Source organism: Nilaparvata lugens, chromosome 8 (genome assembly GCF_014356525.2).
Source record: "Nilaparvata lugens isolate BPH chromosome 8, ASM1435652v1, whole genome shotgun sequence".
Taxonomy (NCBI): Eukaryota; Metazoa; Arthropoda; class Insecta; order Hemiptera; family Delphacidae; genus Nilaparvata; species Nilaparvata lugens.
In genome coordinates this window covers 51,646,184-51,655,240 of record NC_052511.1, presented here as the reverse complement: position 1 = coordinate 51,655,240, position 9,057 = coordinate 51,646,184, and positions in this window count along the sequence as shown.

Here is a 9,057-nt window from a genome sequence, read left to right as displayed (position 1 = left end):
GCCTGACAAGCAATACACCTATCACCTAACTCCAATGTCAAGTGACCCATTTTTTAAACTATAACCAGAAAATGTTTTGATAATTTGAGAAGAAAAATATTCTCGACGAAACGTCCACTTAACAAACTAAAGTGAACTTTACAGCCAGCAACAAATTGAGAAATTAGACCACCCACCAGATAGCCAGTGTTGTGATCTATCCAAAATCCAGACATTCGGACTAATACAACATTTATCTGTGTTGTGTGACGTCATCAGCATTTACCCTCTCACTCTGATCAGTACATTGGACTATCCCCCCTCTCACTCTGATCAGTACATCAGACTATCTCCCTCTCACTCTAGATGCTGCAAAGTGTCACAGAAAATGAAATTTTGTGCAGTTGTTCCTAACAGTGAGTGTAGCTGCTAAAAGCTTAATGAAGTTGGGAGGAACGTTGTCAAGATGTAAGAAAAGAAAAAGTAAGATGAAGAAGAAAAGGTTAGGAAAAAGAAGAAAGTTATGATTTTATGATAGAATTAATAATATGTAGAAACAGATGAATGAATAAAGAGAACAAAAATCTGGTGTGGCGCAAATCACACAACTTTCCTTGCCGTTATGAAAATTGATCACCTGACGCTAGTGTACTCGCGCATCTCAAGTCTACTATTCAAAGATATGAGACAGCTGGTGATAGGTCAATAACGCTGGAAACACACGAGGTCTGCTATCTCTTCGTAGTGAATGATTTAATAGAACCAACAGTTGCCAACAGTTTGCAATTTAATAATCACATTTTCTCGGATTTAAAGCTTATTTTCAATTTCAGGTGGAAATGTTACTGGACATTGCAGAGATTTTCATGCTCAATCTTTTCCACTTGAAATTTTATGTTTGAATTGTATATGGATGCTGATAATTGAGAATCTAAAATCAAACTTTGCATAGATGGGGCAAAGCTCCTGGAATTTCTACAGATATAGGACTTGTTGCAGTTGATAAAGCATATCAATGACTATTCCAGGTATGAATTTGATCAAAATCGTTGGAGCCGTTTTCGAGAAAATCGCGAAAAACCCTGTTTTTGACAATATCTTCGCCATTTTAGCCGCCATCTTGGATTGCATTTGATCGATATTGTTCGTGTCGGATCCTTATAGTGTAAGGACCTCAAGTTTCAAATTTCCACACACTGAAATTTTTGTAGAAAATCGCGAAAAACCCTATTTTAGCTGCCACCTTGAATCGCATTTGATCGAAATTGTTCGTGTTGGATCCTTATAGTGTAAGGACCTTAAGTTCCAAATTTCAAGTCATTCCGTTAATTGGGAGATGAGATATCGTGTATACAGATGCACATACACTCATACACACACACACACACAACACACACACACATACAGACCAATACCCAAAAACCACTTTTTCGGACTCAGGGTACCCTTGAAACGTATAGAAATTTAGAAATTGGGGTACCTTAATTTTTTTCGGAAATCAATACATTTCTTACCCATGGTAAAAGGGCAAGGAAAGTAAAAAAGTGTGTAAACAGTGAAAGAGGATACGACGGAACATTATGAAGGAGCAAGAGATTGGTATAGGAGATTCAAAGTATCTAAATCAATACTGAATTGATAGTGGTAATGATAGTAAGGAGATGACAATAATAGGCAGAAGATGATATATTTCATGCTGTGTTCTCCCTTTCACCCTTTTAGTATTGGAGAAGAGCTCTCTCACTTCTAGAGCTCACTTGCTGTATGGAATTCGAGGCATGCACAGAACATGAACGGGGCATGTTCTCCCGCAAAAGTTAGTGAGTGTATTTCGAGTGACTAATTTCTCATCTGTATGTTCACCAGTTTATAACTCGGTCCTCCCAGTCTGTAAGAGTTACCCCCTCTTCCAGATAGTAACTGGATAGAATTTGTGTATAGCATAATTATTCTATCAGTAATTTTATGTGAAAGTAAAGGATGTGAATACTATTAGACAAAAAAATCTGGTGTGGTACACTCACACAACTTTCCTTGCTCATATTTGAAACTACGATCAAACTTCTGTATATGTGTAAATATAATTATTGTTTTCAGAGTACTTTTCCCTTAGTGTAAATTGTGAAATTCGATTATTTTTTCTAGTCGTAATTTTTTTAAAGTCGTCAAAACAGCTGTTCTACAGATGAAATAAATCGACTATGTGTTATTTTTATGAACTGCGCTACCTACCTACCTCATGCACGAGAAGGAGGTTACTAAGACCATTTCTCAAGGATGGGGTGGACCCCCCATTAGTTTGCCAGAGAGGAGAATCATGCCAGTTGATAGAGCTGATAAAAAGCTATCCATTTAATAAATTTGAAGAAAATCGTTAGAGCGGTTTTCGAGAAAACCGTGAAAAGCATGGTTTTTTAGTGATTATCCGCCGTTTTTCTCAAAAATATTACGGAGCTCCTGCAATTTTCCCAGAAATGAGACTCATGTCAGTTGATAGGGCTTGCAAATAGCTATCCATGGTATAAATTTGAAGAAAATCGTTTGAGCCGTTTTCGAGAAAACCGTGAAAAACATTGTTTTTTAGTATTTATCCGCCATTTTTTCCGCCATTTTGGACTGAATTTTATTGAATTTCTTGTTGTCGGATCCTCGTCGTATAAGGACCTTAAGATTAGAATTTCAAGTCAATCGGTTAATTAGGAATGGAGATATCGTGTTCACAGACATACACACATACACACACACACACACACACATACACACACACAGAACAATACCCAAAAACCATGTTTTTGGACTCAGGGGACCTTGAAACGTATAGAAAACTTGAAATAAGCGTACCTTAATTTTTTTTTGGAAAATAATACTTTCCTTACCTATGGTAATAGGACAAGGAAAGTAAAAATACTAAGATAAATTAATAACAATGGAAAGAATGTGAGTATGACAGGTGAGAGATAGGCAAACTATCATCTTCTACATGAACCTATTAGGAGGGTAATGTTATGATAGGATAGTTCTTCTTACAAGAAAACAACAATATTATACGATGATAGGACAAAATCATTACATTTCGTTGTGGTAATTGAACAACCTAGGAGACCGCCGAAAACCTGTATGGGTATCATCTCCAAGGATATGAGGACGACGAATTTAGAGCCTGAATTGATCCAACAACTCTCAGAATGGCGGAAAAGGAATAGGAAAGCTGACCCCAAGAGAAAATTGGACATAGGCTCGGGAAAAGAAGGAGATGATAGGATAAGACATGATCGAAATGAAGGGCATAAAGAAGTTTAAAGATGGAGAGAAATGATGTAGGAGCACGTTCACGATGGATATAAAGAGGTTATTGCAAAAAAATAAGCAAGGAAGACAGTAAGAGGGGAAAAATGAAACAAACCAAAGAGAAACCAAAGAATAGGATTGAAACAAGTTGAGGACATTGATAGAGAACAGATGTATTAGGTAAAACAGAGAAGAAAGAAAGAAAGAAGAAAACAGAGAAAAGGACCGACATCAGACGTTGCCACAGACGTCGAGATGAAAAATCGCGACGCGATGTCGTAGGGTGGGGGGAGGTTCATCGAGAGGAGGTGCAGGAAGATGAGGAGGATTAGGAGAAGGAGGAGGAGGAGGCATCTCAAGCGTCTGTTGACAACTGCTAAAAGCTTTTTCAGATATTTTCAAGAAGAGTGAGTGAGCTAAACTTATGCTCTGGACTGTGACGTCACGGGAGATGAGAGTGAGTGACATAGAAGGGAAGAGAGAGAGGTTGAGAGAGAGTGATAGGGATAGACTGTGAGAGAGAGAGTGAAAGAAAGAGTAATAGGGAGAGACTGTGTGAGGGAGTGTGAGGAGGAGTGATAGGGAGAGACTGTGAGAGAGAGAGTGAAAGAAAGAGTAATAGGGAGAGACTGTTAGAGAGAGAGAGAGTGACAGACGAAATAAGTAAGAGAGAGCCAGTGTGAAGGAGTGACATTGTGAGGATGAGAGAGAAGTGGAGATTGTGAGGAATTCCAGAGAGAGTGAGTAATAAAAGAGAGAGAGTTAGAGTGAGAGTGGAAATAGGAGAAAGATTAGCAGATAGTGAGAATGAGAGATTGGATTAGCTTTTCAAGAGTGAGAAAGAGAGTGAGTGAGTGAGTAAGGGTAACTCTCCTAGAGCTAGAGTGCTAGAGCAACGACATCACCACACACTAACACACAAACGTCAGAGACGCAAACACAGGTACGCACAAACACACGCACGTTTGTGTGACAGTAGCCTCATTTTAACTTGTGGTGGCTTTTAGTTGGGTTGAGAGGATGAGGAAGAAGAGGAAAAAGGAGGAAGAGAAAGAGAGGATGAAGGGAAAAAGGTGAACGAGGAAGGTGATTGAGAAGGAAGAGATGATGTAGGAGCAGGGGGTGGAAGAGATTGAGGGAGAGGAAGAAAAGGAGTAGAAGGAGTAGAAGGAGAATAAAATAGAATAGAAAAGCTGCCTTTATTTTCACCTAAGAAGGTGAAGGAGTAGGGAGAGTGGTGGAGGAGGATGAGGAGGAAGAGAACAAGGATGATGAGGAGGTGATGAAAAGAGGGGGTGGGGCAGGAGAAAATAAGTGTGTGAAGTGTGTAAGGTAAGAACTACACTTAAGAGGGTGAGATGTGAGATTGTAGGGGCATTTTTGAAAGTAGGTGGAGAAGCCTAGGAAGTAGCATGTGTGGATGACAGTGAGAGAAGGAGGAAAGAAGAAGAAGGAGGAAAAGAAGAAGAAGAAGAGGAAGAAGAAGAAGAAGAAGAAGAAGAAGAAGAAAAATAAAAAAAACAAGGAGACGAACATGATGATGATGGAAGAAAAAGAAAGAAAAAGGTGTTGAAGCAATGAAAAGATTGAATGGAAGTTTAAAATAAATATTTAGACTGGAAAAGTCTTCAGTTGAATGTGGGTGCTTTAAAGACTAGTGGAATCATTAAATCAGATCTCCCCTTCATCTGAATTGGTGGAAATTTTGTTCATCATTTAATCATTCATCCACTTTTGATAAGGAGAGATGATACAGAGAATGCGAATAAGAAGTGATTGAAAATATTGTAACAGTCTCTTTTAACATGAAAAATAAGTATCCAACGAAAATGAACTTCATTGGGAGAAAAATCAATTGAGAATCTGGAAGAATAATTTCAACAATAGGTAAATAGGTAAATAGGTAAATAGGTAAATAAATCACGGTACCATAGAACAAGACAGACAACAAGAAGAACAAGATGTACACCATTGTCTCGTGGTGATTAGACCCTCAACCTGACATTTACAGCTCCATTGAGATCACCACATATCTACTCTATCCAACACACATACACCCAAATTCCTCATCAAGCTACCTACAGTAAAATTCACTCCAATCTGACAGTATTCCCTATGAATAACAACAATACTTTCAATTCAACCAATTCTGACAGAATAAAGTGAATACTACTGTATCTAAGACTCTTTTCAAACAGTCAGTAACCCTTATAAATAGCATCAACGCTTCCCATTTAACCAATACTGACATAATATACTGAGACTTCTTTCTGTCAACATTCCTTATATGAACATCATAATCATCTCTGCTCCCCATTTAAATAATGCTGACAGTTTAAAGTGAATCTCATCCTAAAGCCCGCATATTTTGCACTGACAACCTCAGCTACAGCCAATAATGCAGGATTGTCAGAGAAATTCTCTTCTGTCAGCACTGGTTAAATGGAAAGCATTGATGTCTCATCTATGACGAATGCTGTCAGATTAAAGTGAATCGGCTCTACCGTAGAGTACCAGTGTATAGTGGCCTTATACTACTTCATTCACAGACAGCCTGCTTTGTTATCAGCCGCTGTTAAGACCGTCTACACCGTGTGTACCTTACATGTCTGTGTTTTGGGATGAAATGTGTTCATATACCGTCTGCAGTCTGCACATTGCATGTATTCCGGGATGAAAGATTCATGCCGCTGTTATGATGTGTTGAGACCGTCTGCTCGTTGCATGTATTCTGGGATGAAGGGTTATAGGTACCTTGACATATTTGGGTCTTATGCCATTGTTTTATGACGTGGATGTGATGACGGTATGTCCTTGTACACCTAATAATTGTGTTCCGATGGACGAGATGATTAATTTAGGGAAGAGGATTTGAATTCGATGAGTGATTATAAGATTTGTGAATTTTGATAAAATTAAAGTTATATGAAGCTTGAAAATCTTGTAGAACATGATTCTGGGAATAAACCCACTCCACATTCAATCAATTAGAACGTGAAGTCCACGTTATAATGGCAGCACTTGATTGATAATAGTGTTGCTATCCATGTCTATCATACGGCAAAGCAGATAGCGGGTCGTTGTCAAACGAGGCCACCGACAGAAGAGGCCTACTACAGTCGAGGTCTGCGACATTTGAGGCCAGCGATCGTAGAGGACTCCTGAAAAAGAGTCCTCAATTGTCGCCTGCGCCAGGCGACAAGAGAGGACTAATAGATTTTTTTACAGGCCCGACTGTTGAGACCTGGGACCGTGGAGGACTGAAATTCAGTCCTCTACGGTCGCAGGCCTCGACTGTCACGCCCCCCAGATAGCGCCATCGTTTTCTAGCTCTGTAACATCGCCAGTTGATGTTTTATTCATTGTAGAAATATAATCAATTTATAAAATATTCAATCTCAATTATTAAACCTTATTATTCCACAATCATTGATACATAGATTTTATTGAAGATTAAAATATACTGTAATTGATCATTTGAACCATGCATTAAGAATAGATAAACATCTCACAATAATCAGTGTACATTATAGATAAATAATGAGAGTCTTAACTTACATAGTCACTATTTGACCTCACTTCAATAAATAAGATCAACCTCTTTGAATTCAGCATGACTTACCTGGAACAAAAAACAAACCAAAACATCAGTTGAAATTGTCATAAACCAGGCAAGAATGATTAGGAAATTATAAATTTATAAATGTAAATCACACTACTTTCAAAAGTAACATGATTTCACTAGCTACTTCACCTATATCTTGATTTTACCTCAAAATTAAAACTTTCACAATATCATAAATTGTATGAAAACTCCTAGAGATTATTATTTTGTTGATGTAACATACACTCTTGAGTTTGTGCCTGATAATGTGGAGAAGAGTGATAGAAAATAGATGCTAGGTCGAATTGAAAATAAAACATATCAGATTGGAGTTGAGACACTCTAGACTAGACAGACTAGCCAAATGTAATCATTGTTTTCGATAATACCGTTTATGAAGGGATCATTGCAAGCACATTCCCTGCATTTGACTCATACTAAGAATAAAACCAGCCTCAGTCATATTATACAGTCACAAACAGTCGGTGAGGATTAAATCGTAGTGGAGGGTGCAAATGACATGTACGTGACACATTAGTAATAATGAAGTGTGACTAGACATATTCCATCTCCTTCCAAACATGTTCCATCCTTTATAATGTGGATGTTTCAAATGTTGAAGGGAGAGACGAGCTAACGATACAGTGTGGTGAACAGAAGTATAAACAAAAACAGTGTGTTCAAACTTTATACAAATTGATATACTTTCAATCTCATTGACGAAGTATTTCTAGGATAGAATCAATGAATTATCGAGTATTCATAATCCAAGATACACGCCTCTGAATTTCCCAAGATTTTAATAGATCTTTTTTTGAAGTTTTTCCAACTTCTTCAAAGGTTTTCAAGGTATCATCACAACCATACTAGTAGTTCTGTGAACAGTAGACCTCACGCAGTATTCTAATCCACAAGTACCTGATTGAAACTATAGACCTTATGGAAATACAGCAATAGACTGGCTTCTCCACACATCTGTGTAATCACTTGTCAGCTGATTTATGATGAATAATTCTCTAGTCTGATTTTTACTCTAATAATGGCGTATGAAGGAGGCTCCTTATTCCTTCCATATTATCCTTGAAATGCAAAATTTCCAAAAAACCTTGTATATACGTTGACGCGAAATTTAAGAAGGAACATACCTGTCAAATTTCATGAAAATCTATTACCGCGTTTCGCCGTAAATGCGCAACATAAAAACATATAAACATTTAAACATTAAGAGAAATGCCAAAACGTCGACTTGAATCTTAGACCTCACTTCGCTCGGTCAATTATATTATTCATCAATAATTCAATAATAATAACTTGATAATACTGAGGGTGATGCCCACATAAGCTCTTGGGCTTGTGCGTGGATAATGAATGAGAGGATTGATGATGAGAGAAGACCACTACTTTTTAGGTAGCTGGTACCGACGATATATTATCGTCTCGTCCGAAAGACGGGGTGGCCGTATTTATGTGACTGTGGTGTGTTCAAAAACTTTTGCCCCAGTCGAGATTCGAACTCGGGCTCTCTTGATTATTATTAGACCGGCGCGTTATCAATTATATTTTAAACAATCATACAGCTAATTTCTCACACTTCAGCATCCAATTTCCTTTGTTATCAACCTTTTCTTTGAGGAAATCCTTAGAGGGTATTTTATTCTGATTATTTGAAGTTCTGTTTCACAGTACAATTATCCCAGAGATTCCCTGATTGCAGAAACCTATAATAATTGTTGTCTTCTACTTAAATTCCCAGGAAAACTAGATGATATTCCTGGTTATCTTCACAACAACCACTATTTTGATGATATTCCTGGTTATCTCCCCAACTACTGTACCACTGTCTACCCTTCCAGTCTACATTACGCGACAGATGGCTTACTTAGCAGGGGCTTAATCCCGAAAGGTGGGGCTCCAAACCTGTGCTGCCCGGGGGTAGGTTAGTTTTGATAGCCCGAGGCTGAATTCAACCCTCAAAATCTTCAACCCTCAATCTAGTTTCAATACAAATTCGAACAGAAGGTACACCTTTCAAGTGAGCTCTTCCGAAAGATATCCGTCGAGGTTTGAAAGTAGTAAGCGTGCCAGAGGGCTTTAGAAATTTTAACCATGCGCCACCGGTGTATATATATTTACCCTCTCCTACAAACCTTCTCCTTTTTAGAGTATATCCAACCTTCCCTGGAACC